The sequence below is a fragment of the Eubalaena glacialis genome, chromosome 3 (genome assembly GCF_028564815.1).
Source record: "Eubalaena glacialis isolate mEubGla1 chromosome 3, mEubGla1.1.hap2.+ XY, whole genome shotgun sequence".
In the NCBI taxonomy this organism is placed as follows: Eukaryota; Metazoa; Chordata; class Mammalia; order Artiodactyla; family Balaenidae; genus Eubalaena; species Eubalaena glacialis.
Window position 1 is genome coordinate 164949413 of NC_083718.1, and position 13477 is coordinate 164962889.

Sequence of the window (13477 nt, forward strand, 5' to 3'; positions counted from 1 at the left end):
GGACTGTTGTGCTGGGGGTGCATGAGTGGGGATCTCACCTAGGTGTGGGAAGGACAGAGGGGCCCCCAAAGGAAGGATCGTAGCTTAGGGCTTTTGAGAAAAAAATAAGGACTGGGAGCGGAGCCTGTGCCTGAGGGAGGGTTTTGGTGCATCCCCCAACTCCCTGACCTGGTCAGCTTCCCCCCACCTTCTCCTGGGACAGATTTTATCAGTGTTTCAGCAGTATTGGGGAAGGGCCTCAGCGAGCCATTTTTCTTAATAAAGAAAGCAAGAGGCACTCAAGTTAAGCACCAGGCAGAATGTCTCAATGATGAGAGATGTTGAACCTCAGAAAAGAAAGCAGAGGGGGGACCTTCCCATCAAAGCAAGCCCCCAGGTGAAGTGAGCTGTGGACAAAAGTGAGGCGGCCCCGGAAGCTCCCTGTCTATCCCGAAGGGCCTGTGCCTAGGGTGTAGTCCTTGGGGTCCCAGGATGGAAAGGCCTCTTGTGAGGTTCTTGGTGGCTCTGGCCCTTGGGGATGGGTTGAACCTGGGCAGGTGAGGATGGGCAGGGGGAGAAATCGAGGTCCAGAGTCATTGCTGCCCCCATCCCAGCTCGCTTGGCAAAGTCATCTTCCTTCACCGCTCAGCTTGCCTCTTCTCTGGACAGTTCCTGATGCCCCTGAGAGGTCCTGCTGCCCCCCTGTCCCCCAGGTGCTCCCATCACTCCTGTCCTATGATGGTGGGCTCCAAGCCATCCTGCCCTCTGGGCTGTCGTGCTCCATCCCGGCTCTCTCCTTCAGCACCCAGCATGCTGTCCAGCACATCACCAGTGCTCAGTGAATATTTGATGACTTCAATTGATTTGGGAAGGGCTCCAGGTCCTCCTTGGCTTTAGAATAGATTTGGGCAGGGGGAGAAGGAGGCTTGAGTGGTGGTGATCTGGGTTGTCCCTCCTCTCTCTGAACTGCCCTGTTTCAGACTCTGAGTCCCCAGGGAGGGTTACTGCCCCCTCCATTTAGACCCCCTCCTCACACTGCCTTAGGATCCCAGCCTGTCCCCCTCCTCATCCAGCTTGGCCTCTGATTTCCCAGCTGGGCCCATCTCCCCCGCGTGGCTGCCCTACTCACCCTGATCAGGCTCTGACCCCCACCCCGGGATGCCCCCATGTGTGGCTGTCCCCTCACCCCTTTTGTGTTCTGACACTCCAGGCCAGGCTGTCCCTTTGGGATAGACACTCTCCCCACCCCGCTGGGGCTCTGACACCCTGTGCCAGGCTGCCTCCCCCAACGTGGACCCCTCGTCACCCCGCTGTGACACCCCCCTCCTGTCCCCCGTGGCTCTCCCACCCCCATGCAGATGTCTCCCTTGCTCTGCTGCCCCTGATGGTTTTCGGACTGAATGGTTCAGGAAGGAAGAAAGAGAAGAGGAGGAGCAGAAAAAGTATTTTAACGGTGGGAATTTTTGTGCAAGCAAAACCTTGGAAAGAGTATGTAAAATAGAGCTACTCTGGTTAAAGAGAGCGAGAAGGGGGGAGGGGGGAGGAGGGGAAAGGGAAGGGGGCAAGAGTGAGCCTGGAGCCCCACCCACTGGGTCCTACTCTCTCAGAACTGTCATTAAATCCTGCCGGGGGTGGGGAGTGGGAGTAGGGAGGTGTTCCTTGGTGTACCATTTGGGAACTACGGGAAAAGAATTCTGCCTAGAATAAAAAGGGTGCCACTTTGCAGCCACTAAGATGTCCTCTCTGAGCTTTTCTGAGAAGGTAGCTCCCGCAGACAGAGGGATGGAGCTTGCTGGCAGCCGTTGCTGCTGCCTGGAAGATGGGTCTCTGAGGGGGCCAGAGGGCCCTGGGCAGGTGTTGTGGGCCTGGGGGTAGTGGGTCAGGCTCTGCAGGACACAGGCTGTGAGTTACAGGACTTCTGTGTGCCAAGGCACCAGCCAGATCACCCCTTCCCCATTTGTGCCCCTTTGTGACCCTCTCTGTCCCCATCTCTGGTCACCTCCAGGAAGAGAACCTGGAAATTCTGCTTCGGTGGCTGAAGTAGATGTCACTGACTTTCCGATGGTCAAAAGTGAGCAACACTTCACAGTTTACAAAATAGTTTCACATCCATTCGCTGGTTTGATTTGATCTTTGCAACTGTTGGTAAGGGTAGTGCTGTGGCTAATCCCTCCACCCCCAGCTTCCCTGGAGAGAAGAGGAAGTTGAGCATCAGGAGTTGCGTAAGTTGCCCTCAGCGGCAGAGAGGAGGCCCGGAATCCCAGCCTCCATTCCCAGTACCTTCCGGGCACCCTTGGCCTTTCCCCAGCCTCTCCCCACCCCGACTCTTCATCATGCTGACTGAGGTAATGAGCTTCTTTAGCCCGAGCCAAGTGTGAGGTTAGGGCTCCGGGTTAGGACTCTGTAGTCAGGCAGAAAACAGGTCAAGGGTCAGGACCTTTTTCCCAGAACCCAGGGGGCAAGCTCTGAGCCCCAATCACTGGTGTGGGGGATTTGGAGTAGGATGACCATATAATTAGTCATCCAGATTAGAACACTTTAGAGAATGAAAGGGAGCACTATTAACAATGACTCCATGGCTACAGCCGTGAACAGGGAGGTGAGGTCACTATTATGGTACCACCTGCCCAGCTCCTTCTCCACCTCCACAGCCTCGGACCCCCAGACCTGATGCAGAACATCGGCCATTTACTGGGCATTTAGCAGTGCTGGACACTCCATAGAGCTTGCTTTATTAGATTTCCATGACAACGTGTGGCTGATCCACTTATTGTTCCCATTTTATTAATGCAGAGACTGAGGCCCAGAAGACTCTTGCCCAAGAACACACAGCTGGTAAGTGGTGGAGCTGGACTTTGAACCCAGGGAGCCTGGCTTCCCTTGACAGGATTATAATAACATTTTAATGAATTGGTTTTGCCCACAAGAATTGCCATGGGGGCTTCCCTGGTGGCACAGTGGTTAAGAACCTGCCTGCCAATATAGGGGACACGGGTTTGAGCCCTGGTCCGAGAAGATCCCACATGCCGCGGAGCAACTAAGCCTGTGCGCCACAACTACTGAGCCTGCGCTCTACAGCCCGCGAGCCACAACTACTGAGCCCGTGTACCACAACTACTGAAGCCTGCACACCTAGAGCCTGTGCTCTGCAACAAGAGAAGCCACTGCAATGAGAAGCCCGTGCACCGCAACGAAGAGCAGCCCCCGCTCGCCGCATCTAGAGAAAGCCTGCACGCAGCAATGAAGACCCAACACAGCCAAAAATAAATAAATTGGAAAAAAAAAAAAAAGAATTGCCATGGAATGGGGTTTCCCAATCTTTCATCAGACCTCTCCACCCGCCCCCGCCGCCCCCAACCCCAGTCTCTCTTAGCTGTCTTTAGCTCAGGGACATCATTAAAAGCACCTTTGAGATGTGTAGATGAGGAAGGGAGCAGGGAGTGGAAGAGTAGCGGCAGGATGAGAGTAGTAAAAGCTACCACTAATTAAACACTTACTGCACACCAGCCTCTGTTTTAAGTGTTTTCAGTGTATTAACCTGTTTAATCCCCACAACACCCCTATGAACCCCAAGTAACATTATGATTCCCATTTTACAGATGAGAAAACTGAGGCCACTTGCCCTCCATTATGCAGCTGGTAAGTGGTAGAGCCAGGACCACCCAGTTGGCTTAACCATCATGCAGTTTGTCCTTGAGGAAGAGGATGCTGCTGGCCCAGTGGTGGAGTCCCTCTAGCCTGCTTCCTCTAGGACATAGAACCTGGAAATTCTGCTTTGGTGGCTGAAAAAGATGTCACTGACTTCCTAATGGTACTCATCAGACAGTGAGCAGCACTTTGCAACTTTCAAGGAGGAGGGAGTCCACAGTCTGGCCTTTTGGGGGCGCCAGCCAAGGCTGTCCGACTCCCTCTTTTGCTCCGCCATATCCCTGCAGGGGCGCAGGCGGGCAGAAGTGGATCCTGATCCCCGCCGCCCTCCGCGGCGCTCATTTTTCATTCATTTTCTTTAAATGCTTCTTGCTCTGTTTTTAAATCTAATTTTTCAGCTTCTTTTTTTATCTTCACTCAAGTTGCTTTAATGAAACGAAAACGTGTCTGTTTCCCTCTGCTGGAGCTGCCTGGGGAATTTTAACATAAAACAAACAAGTTGGCTTTTAAAATTAAAATTTTATGGGTGGCATTTCCTCATTTAATGGGAGACACAAAAGGCTGGAGCAAAACCAGTTGACACGGGGTTGGGACTCGGTGTTCAGCAAAATTAAGCAGCAGGAGCACCGTGTGCTGGGAGCTGTTAGCTCTGGGGGGCTGGGCGAGATGCGCAGACAGGTGGCGTGGAGGGCGGCACCCGCCCAGCACCACTGTGCACCCCGGACAGCCCCGCACACGTTTACATGCAGCCCTCACCACCCCATCCCCTGCCCCCAGGACCCCATGCCCAGGTGCCTGTGTGCACACCTGCTCTGTACATTCAGATGGCAGGCGATTGTGTGGATGAACAAACAGGGGTAGGGAATGGCTGCTTTGGATTCCTGGGGTGCTGGACACGGAGTCTGGAGAGGCATCCGTGAAAGAAGCTAAGGTCTCTGCAAAAGCCAGGATTCACTCGGGAATTAACGCCCCCGGGACAGTATGAGTCCCATCCTGTCTTGATCACGGCTGTGCCCCAGGCCCCAGACAGAACCAGGAGTGTGGTAGGCGCTCCACAAACACACGATGACCCAATGAATGTCTTCATTCGGGGGAACTCAGCAGTGAATCACTCAGAGTCCTTATCACCTACCACAGGACCGTTTTTTTTTTGGTAGAAATGGTGAAAACGCTACAGGATCCAAGGAGGGAGGGGCAGTCATGGTGGGATCACCATCGGAGAAGGGCTTTGTGAAACCAGCAAAGGCAGAGTGAAAAGGCAGCCAGGCCAGGGGTCTGGCAGGAGCAAAGGTCTGAAGGTGAGAGGTGGACGTGGCTGAATCTGGCCAGAAAGTACGGTGTGTGCAAGCAGAGGACTCTGGAGAGGTCAGAGGCAGCCAGGTTGTGAAGTGTGGGACGAGGAGCTTCGTTGGACTTTATCTCATGGGCAGTGGAGATCCACTGCAAGTTCCAAAGCAGATTGATATGCTCAGAGGTGGTTTCTGGGAGACTGATTCTGGAGGCTGGTAGGAGGGAAAGGGAGAGTCCAGCCTGGTTGGGGTGGCATTGGTCCAGGCTGAGCTGAGGACCTCAGGCTGGGTGGTCAAGGGGATGTGGGACCCTTCTGTGAGCTGGAGAGCCCTGGAGGAGGAGCAAGTTGGGGAAGTGGAGGTGTTCAGTGTGGCAACGCCAGCTCACCCGCAGGTGTGGACCTGACTGTGCTGACGACACAGGAAGTAGATTTCACACTGACATTTACAACCTGATCCTGTAAGTACTGGGCCCTGGTGCCACAGCCCTGGGAAAACAGGCCTCATAGCTTCAGAGAAAGGGCCTGGGAGACCTCTTTTGCTTCCTTCGTCTCCATCCCACCCCCCACCCCCCAAGTGACTCTTTCTGTCCTACACTGGGGCAGCTTTCTCCCCATCCCTTCTGCCCTCTGACTCCTGATTCTGTGAAGAGGACCACTCTGGTTACTAGAATCACCAGAGTGGCAATAAGACAGGGAAAGCCAAGTGTCCCACCTACTCTGAGTTAGGCAATCTAGCTGGTCACCATGACGACCACCAGCAGCCTTAGTCTTCCCCAGTCAGGGCTTCAGACCCACAGATGCGCTCCTGGACAGAGTCCTGCAGGCCCCAGACAGACCTCCAGCAGGGGTGTGGGCAGTGGGAGCTGGGTCCTGGCTCTCTTGGGAGGGTGTCTTTGCGGGAACATCTGAGGTTGGAAGAAGGGGTTTCCTGATACAGGTCTGTGCTCTGATCTGTGCCCATCGAAGGGTCGCATCTGAGGTGGGTCTGAGGATCCAGGTGAGGGTCTCTTTGAGACCAATTTGAGAAGCCTGAGGTTTATTTGTAAGTATCTTTGAGCCCTGTTTGAAGGCCTAAAGACTGGGTTGGCCTGATGACCAGTAGCATAAAACCAATAAAAATGTCCCAAAGCTAAGGCTGATATTGACCCTTCTCCCTCCATATAACAAAGAGAGTAAATCTGGCCAAGCTTGCAGCGGGTTCTTATGGCCAGGGGGCTGGTGGAGAGGCTGTTTTTCCTTTGGTGATGGATGAAGTTTACCCCAAACTACAAAACAGTTGGCCAGAGCCCCCATTCTATCCCAACAACCAGCTGGCTGACCTCGACAAATCTGGCAAAGGCAATACACTTCTTGAGGACCACACCACCTGCCCATCTTCCAGGGGAGAGAGACACCATGTGCCCTATCTGAAATGGGTTTTTAAGTATGAATAGCAGTTCACCTGGTGAGCAAGGTGGGAAGGACCATATTGACTGAGTGACAGTGGTGAAGACACGGAAATGTGAAACAGTTTTCTGTGGGCCAAGAGAACTACAAGTACATCAGTTTTCCTGGAGTCGAGAACTTGCAAAAGCTACCATGCGAGTATCACACAAAATAAACTAAGAGAGAGCACCTTGCAAACTGTTGAGTGCTATACAAAATGAGGCCTTGCTGTTACCACCCATCTCTCTTGTTTATCATGGGAACCAAATGAGTCAATGTGTGAAGTTGCATTGTAAACTGGAAAGTATGAAAATGTTAATTAATATATTTAGAGAGCAGAGAAATTAAGTGTGAGAATGTGGAGATGGAGTAGACAATTAAAATATCTGCTAATTTCTCTCTTGAATTCACATTTTAGGCAATGTTTGTAAACTGAGAATTCTAATTACTTTTCTCCGTCACACCTCTTTTCAGATGAATACACTGTGAGAGAATTATAGTAGCTATTAAAAATACTGTCAATTTCCTGGTAGATCAGTTGGGACTCTTTATATAGCAAGTAACAGAAGACCCAGCACAAACCTGGCTTACCCAGTAAAAGGAAGGTGTAGTTTTTATGTGATGTGAAAGTCCAAAGATAGCATGAACTTCAAGCTGGGTTTGATCCAGAGTTTGTTAATCCTGATGCTCAGGCTTGTTTCTCCATGTTGGGTACCAATAGTTCCTAGGCTTCTTCCTCCAGATGCTGGGAGAGAGAGGGGCGTCCCTTCGGCCAACCATCCAACAAAATTCCTGAGCTTCATGTCTGATTGGACTAACTTGGGTCATGTGGATGGGGAATGCCAGGGTCTCTTTGGCATAGGTCTGGATCAAGTGTCCATCCCTAAAACAATCACTGTGGGACACGAGAAGGTAGAATGGACACCCACCATACCTGGGCACTCAAGCGGACCATGGGGCTTCAGGCATGCAGACCTGGAATCATGTTGGTTTCTGCCCTCATTGCTGGTTCAGCATCTAAACTCTCTCTTCCCTGTATCTCCTCCTTTGCAGGCGTGATACTGGTCCAGGCCTTGTCCCATGACCCCACATTTAAATTACTACCATTGTGGTTTTTTTTAGCTGCTTACTCAGTCCCTAGCCTCTTTGCTTGCCAGTACATTTTTCTTGATAGCTGCCCAAAACTTTAATCATAGAAAAGAACACATATTATAGCCGATGTGATGAGATGGGAAGCATGATTACAAAATTTAGCTATGGGAAAATTATCATCATTTGCCAAAGACCCAATTTTATCACTAGAAAACGCAGTAAAATTAACTCAAAACAATTAATTATGGCAAATAAAAGAGTTTTGTGAGATGTCGGAAACAAAATAAGAAAAAAGCTCTTTTCTATAACAACAATAAACAGTTTAAAAATATTGTAGCAGATTACCTGGAGAAGAGGGTTTTTACTTTTTTTTCTGTAACTTCATGAGGAAGCACACTTGGGGATAGTTGGTTTCTGGAAATCAAGTTGGTTTCTAGCGGTGGAGACGCACATGACCTTGAATAAGACCCCTCCCCCCACCCTTTTTAAGAACATCACCAGGATGGGTCCTTTATACAAGTAAGGCAAATACCACCTGTTTTTCTAGGAAGAGGCCTGGAAGAAGGAATCTAGGTGCAGGAAGGCAAACCAAGATGGTAATTATTCTGTTTTGTAATGACCGCATTTAAGTGGTTTGCTCTAGATGTGACCTGGTTTTATTGCCTGGGCTAGCAGCAGAGGGGAATAGGGATTTTCAGGTGGAGAGAGAGAGAGAGAGGGAAAGAGAGAGAGAGAGAGGGAGGGAGAGAGAGAGGAGGGGGGAGAGAGAGGGAGAGGGAGGGAGAGAGGGAGAGAGAAAAAAGAGGAGGAGAAGAAGAAGGGAAAGAAGAGGAAGAAGAAAGAGGGGGAGGGGAGCCAGGAGAAGAAGCAGCCAGTGAGGTGACAAGCAGCCCCCCAGGACTGTGTGTGGAACACGTGAGCACCTATCCAGCTTCCCCAGATGCCAAGGTACAATTCTTAAAATATTGTAAACATAATTCTCAGGCAATAGTGAGCACAATCAAAATTTTATTTAACTCAATGAGAGTTGAGCAAAGCTGATTCAAAGGAGGATATGAGAAACTCATATGAAAAACAATGATGGAATATGATGGCTAAATTAGATACAAAATTGGTTAATATCCTATAAGGCAATAAAACCCTAACCTTTGGGGTTATTTTCTCCTCTGGACAGAAATCATTTGCACCTTATCAGTTTTCTACAAGTGAACATCTAACTTTACAGAGCATGGGCCCTGATCAATAGTAATTAGAATGTCAAACAAAGCTGCAGGCCCTAGAGAGTCAGCTGACTCTGGGTGGGCTTGTCGGCCAAGTCACAGGATGGAGAGAGAACTCACAGCCATCTTTTTGCCGATTTCCAAGTTTTGAATAGGACTAGGGGAAAGGAATCTCCTAGACGAATGTGCTTTGCACAATGGGAATTTGAGTGTTGGGGGCTCAGAGTCATTATAGATGGACCCCGTAAAGAAATGTGAGCCCAACTTCCACTAAGGTGAAGTGGGGCAAATAAGAGAAGGGTCAGTTGGTGCCAGTGGCTTGGTGGGCTCCATGTGGGGATGGGAAGATGGGCTGTACCCACCCCTGTGCCATGTTTTGAAGTACCTCTCCTTGGACTCAGAGTTACACTAACCTTTTTATTTTCTGGAGGCTTTTTCCTGCTTTTTTTTTTTAACTAAATTTTTTATTGTGGTAAAATATACATATATATTTACATAACATAAAAATTACCATTTCAATATTTTTAAAGTGCACACGTCAGTGGCATTAAGTATACTCACATTGTTGTACAGCCATCACCACCTTCCATCTCCAGAACTTTTTCATCATCCCAAACTGAAACTCTGTACCTATTAAACACCAGCTCCCCATTACCCCTTCCTCCTACTTCCTGGCGACGACCATTCTACTTTCCGTCTCTCTCAATTCAAATACTCTAGATACCTTATATAAGTGGAACCATACTGTATTTGTCTTTTTGTGACTGGTTTATTTCACTTAGCAAAATTTTAAGGTTTATCCCTATTGTAGTAATGTATCAGGACTTCATTCCTTTTTTTTTGGATAAACAAGTGTATTTGTAAATTTAGTCAACGTACATAATTGACCTAAAAACTTCAATAGAAGGATAAATTTTAAAACCACTTGGAAAGCCATCTCTATGAAGTGATTTTTCCCAGGACCTTATACCAGATGACACCATTTTAACCGGCAGAGGTTCCATGAGCTGAAGCTGTGTGTCCCTCCCCTACAGCAAGTTTACCCTAAGGGTTATTATAATACAAACTCCACAAGGAAAAGAAGTTCGGTATTGTTCCCTCTTGGTAGAGAAAAACTCAACCTAGTTATGAGACCAACCACAACACAAAGAAAAAGCTGCACTAACTACTATATTAGTAATTGATGATGCTGGTGTGAATAACTTGCATTATATTCTAGAGCCCTTATAAATAAATCCCCCCGTTAGTGTCTGCATTATCAGCTAGAGGATTAGTTAACATGTGGTAAAATGAGGACTTATGCAAGGTATAATGTGCAAAGCACTTTACTACATATGAAAAACAAGTGCAGTCTAATTAGGAGAAAACCAACCGGACTCCATATCACACACACCTTAATGACAAGACTCCCCACCACATGTGAATGTAAAACAATTAATTAAAAAATGTTGACACTACAATATATAAAATAGCTATTATAAATGCACATAGTGTATTCTATAGCTGCCAGGTTTAGTTTTTTTTTTTTTTTTTTTTAAGGAAACTGTAAGTTACACTGTGGTTAAGACTTGTATCTTCACCCTTGAAAAAGCCCACATTCTATCACAGTGATGTATGGTCAGACTTAACAGCCCCAATTGTTAAACACTTGGATCAAATCATAACCAGTTTTATTGCAAAAGGACCCTGTACACATTTATCAATTCTAGTACCTTAACAGCTACCCACCAAGTCATTAACATACAGAAACACGCATCATGAGAAGCAAGAAATATCACCCATCCCTTCTGCATGTTAACAACTTGTCACTCCTGAGCGACAGTGCTCACGTCACTGAGGTCTGTGAACAGTCACTTTTCGCATTCATCCTGAGTGAAAGATGGAATGACAAGTACAAATGCAGCATATTATAAACAATTCAGAAGAAGTCACAAAGTAAACCAAAGTATTTTACAGAATTTACTACAAAACGCCATAAAAACTGCCTTCACTTAAGCTCTCTCTCCCCGTATCCGGCGAGCCAACTGGATGTCTTTGGGCATGATGGTGACTCTCTTTGCGTGGATGGCACACAGATTAGTATCTTCAAATAAACCCACCAGGTACGCTTCACTAGCCTCCTGAAGCGCACCAATGGCGGCACTCTGGAACCTCAAGTCGGTTTTGAAATCCTGGGCGATCTTCCTCACCAACCTCCGGAAAGGCAGCTTCCGGATCAGAAGCTCGGTGGATTTCTGGTAACGACGGCTTTCTCCAAGAGCAAGGGTCCGGGCCCTGTAGCGATGAGGTTTTCTCATCCCGCCGGTAGAGGGGGCGCTTTCCCGGCCGCTTTAGTGGCCAGCCGTTTGCGGGGCGCTTTGCCACCCGTGGACTTACGAGCAGTCTGCTTGGTTCGGGCCATTTTCTTTCACCCAATGCCAAAGTCTTACACCGCTTCTCGAACCGCCGCGCCGCTCCTGCTGCCCAGCAAAGAGCCGCAGTTGCCGAGCTAATGGAAGAAGCTCCTCCGACTAACGACCAAACCGCTCTGCGCCCTTCATTCCTTTTTAAGGCTTATTAATATTTCATTGTATGTATATACTATATTTTGCTTATTCTTGCATCCATCAGTGGACACTTGGGTTATTTCTACCTTTTGGCTATTGTGAATAATGCTGCTGTGCACGTGGGTGCACAAATATCTGTTTAAATCCCTGCTTTCAATTCTTTGGGGGTACATTCCTAGAGAAGGGATTGCTGGATCATATCATAATTCTATGCTTAATTTTTTGAGGAACCACTGCACTGTTTTCCACAGTAGCTGCACCATTTTACCTTTCCACCAGCAATGCACAAGGGTTTCAATTTCTCCACATACTTGCCAACACTTATTTTGTTGTTGATTTAAATAATAGCCATCCTAATAGATGTGAAGTGAAAACTTTTAGTTTTTAAATAATTGCTGAGTGTCACTGGATATTAGAAGAAAGTCTGATTGAGATTCTCTCCCTGAGTTTCAATTGCCCAGGAATCTCTGTGGCTGATGCAGTCAAAATGAGGTCATTTCTGCTTCCAGGACCATTCCTAGAAGAAACAAGAAGGGTCCTTGCTCCTGTTGCTTGTTCCTGCCACATGGTGTCGCTGTTGAAGACTTGTCCTGCACAGTCTGAAGGACATCGCTCGCCTGTTGCTCCGCTGATGTCTCTGTTGTTTCAGATCCCTCCATGGGCGCCACTAGATCTACCAGAGGAAACAACAGGCCTTGACTAAGATTACAGTTCCTCTATTAAATTAGACAAATATTTACTGAGTGCCTACTATGTGCCAGGCATTGAGCTAGGTCCTGGGGAAACATCAGAACAAAATAGACAATGATCCTTGCCCTTCTGGGGGCTAGACAATAAACAAGGACCACAGTAAACAGTAAATTACAAAGCATGTTAAAAGGTGTTAAGCACAATGGGAAGATGAAAGAATAAAACAGGATAAGGGGATTGGGAGTGTGTGGTGGGGAGTTGAGTGAGAGCTGCATCACTGGGAAGACCTTGAATCAAGTCTTGAAGGAGGTGAGCTGTCCCTGGAGGAAGAGCTCCAGGTAGATGGGCAGGAGTATTTGGGATATGTTTGAAGTCAGAGTGAGTGAGGGGGATGGGAGCAGGAGAGCAAAGCCTTAGGGACCATCATAAGGACTTTGGTTTTTACCCTGAGTGAGATGGGGATCCACTGCAGGATTCTGAGCAGAGAAGTGACTTGATCTGACTTGTGGTTTGTTTTTTTTTTAACTTAAGTATTTATTACTTTTGCAATTTAAAGACTTTATTTTTTGGAGCAGTTTTAGGTTCACAGCAAAATTGAGAGGGAGGTACAGAGATTTGTCATATATTTCTGGCCCCCACACAGGCAAGCGTCCCCCATTATCAACATCCCCCAACAGAGTGGGACATTCGTTACAATCGATGAGCCTACGGTTACATGCCATTATCACCCAGAGACCATAGTTTACATTAAGGTTCACTCTTTTTTTAAAAAAAATCATTTATTTATTTATTTATTTTTGGCTGCGTTGGGTCTTCGTTGGGTCTTCGTTGCTGCGTGCGAGCTTTTCTCTAGTTGCAGCGAGCGGGGGCTACTCTGTTGTGGTGCGTGGGCTTCACATTGCGGTGGCTTCTTTTGTTGTGGAGCACGGGCTCTAGGCGCATGGGCTTCAGTAGTTGTGGCGCCTGGGCTCAGTAGTTGTGTCTCGAGGGCTCCAGAGTGCGGTTTTATATGTTGTGGCACATGGGCTTAGTTGCTCCGCGGCATGGAGATCTTCCTGGACCAGGGATCGATCCCGGGTCCCCTGCATTGGTAGGCAGATTCTTAACCACTGCGCCTCCAGGGAAATCCGGGTTCACTCTTGATGTTGCATATTCTATGGGTTTGGACAAATGTATAATGACGTGTATCCATCCTTATAGGATCACACAGAGCATTTTCACTCCTCTGTGCTCTCTGACTCAACGTTTTAAAAGTTTCACTGTGGCTTATGTGTTGAGAATGAATTGAAGGGTAAGGGGCAGGGACAGAAGCAGGCAGACCAGTTAGGAGGCCATGGCAATGATCCCGGGTCACAGGCATCATGTTTTACAAAATCATCACAGCCTGGAGCCTGGCCCTCTCCTCAGCCTCCTCAGCAAATCCTCCTGCTCTACCCCAGTCATCCTCTGCTTCAGGGCAGCACTGAAGACAACCACTGGTGATTGAGGACCTACTATGTGCTGGGCTTGGCTCAAGGTGCTTCCTGTTGATTGTTTCACTCAGTCTTCAAAGGCATTCACGAGGAAGGGATTGTTCCACAGACATT

The 13477-nt window shown here is 48.1% G+C and overlaps 1 pseudogene; it reads right to left on the bottom strand.

Annotated features, from left to right (window-relative positions):
* Positions 1-10580: 10580 nt before the first annotated feature.
* LOC133088727 (histone H3.3A-like) lies at positions 10581-11088 on the bottom strand (annotated as a pseudogene).
* Positions 11089-13477: the final 2389 nt, after the last annotated feature.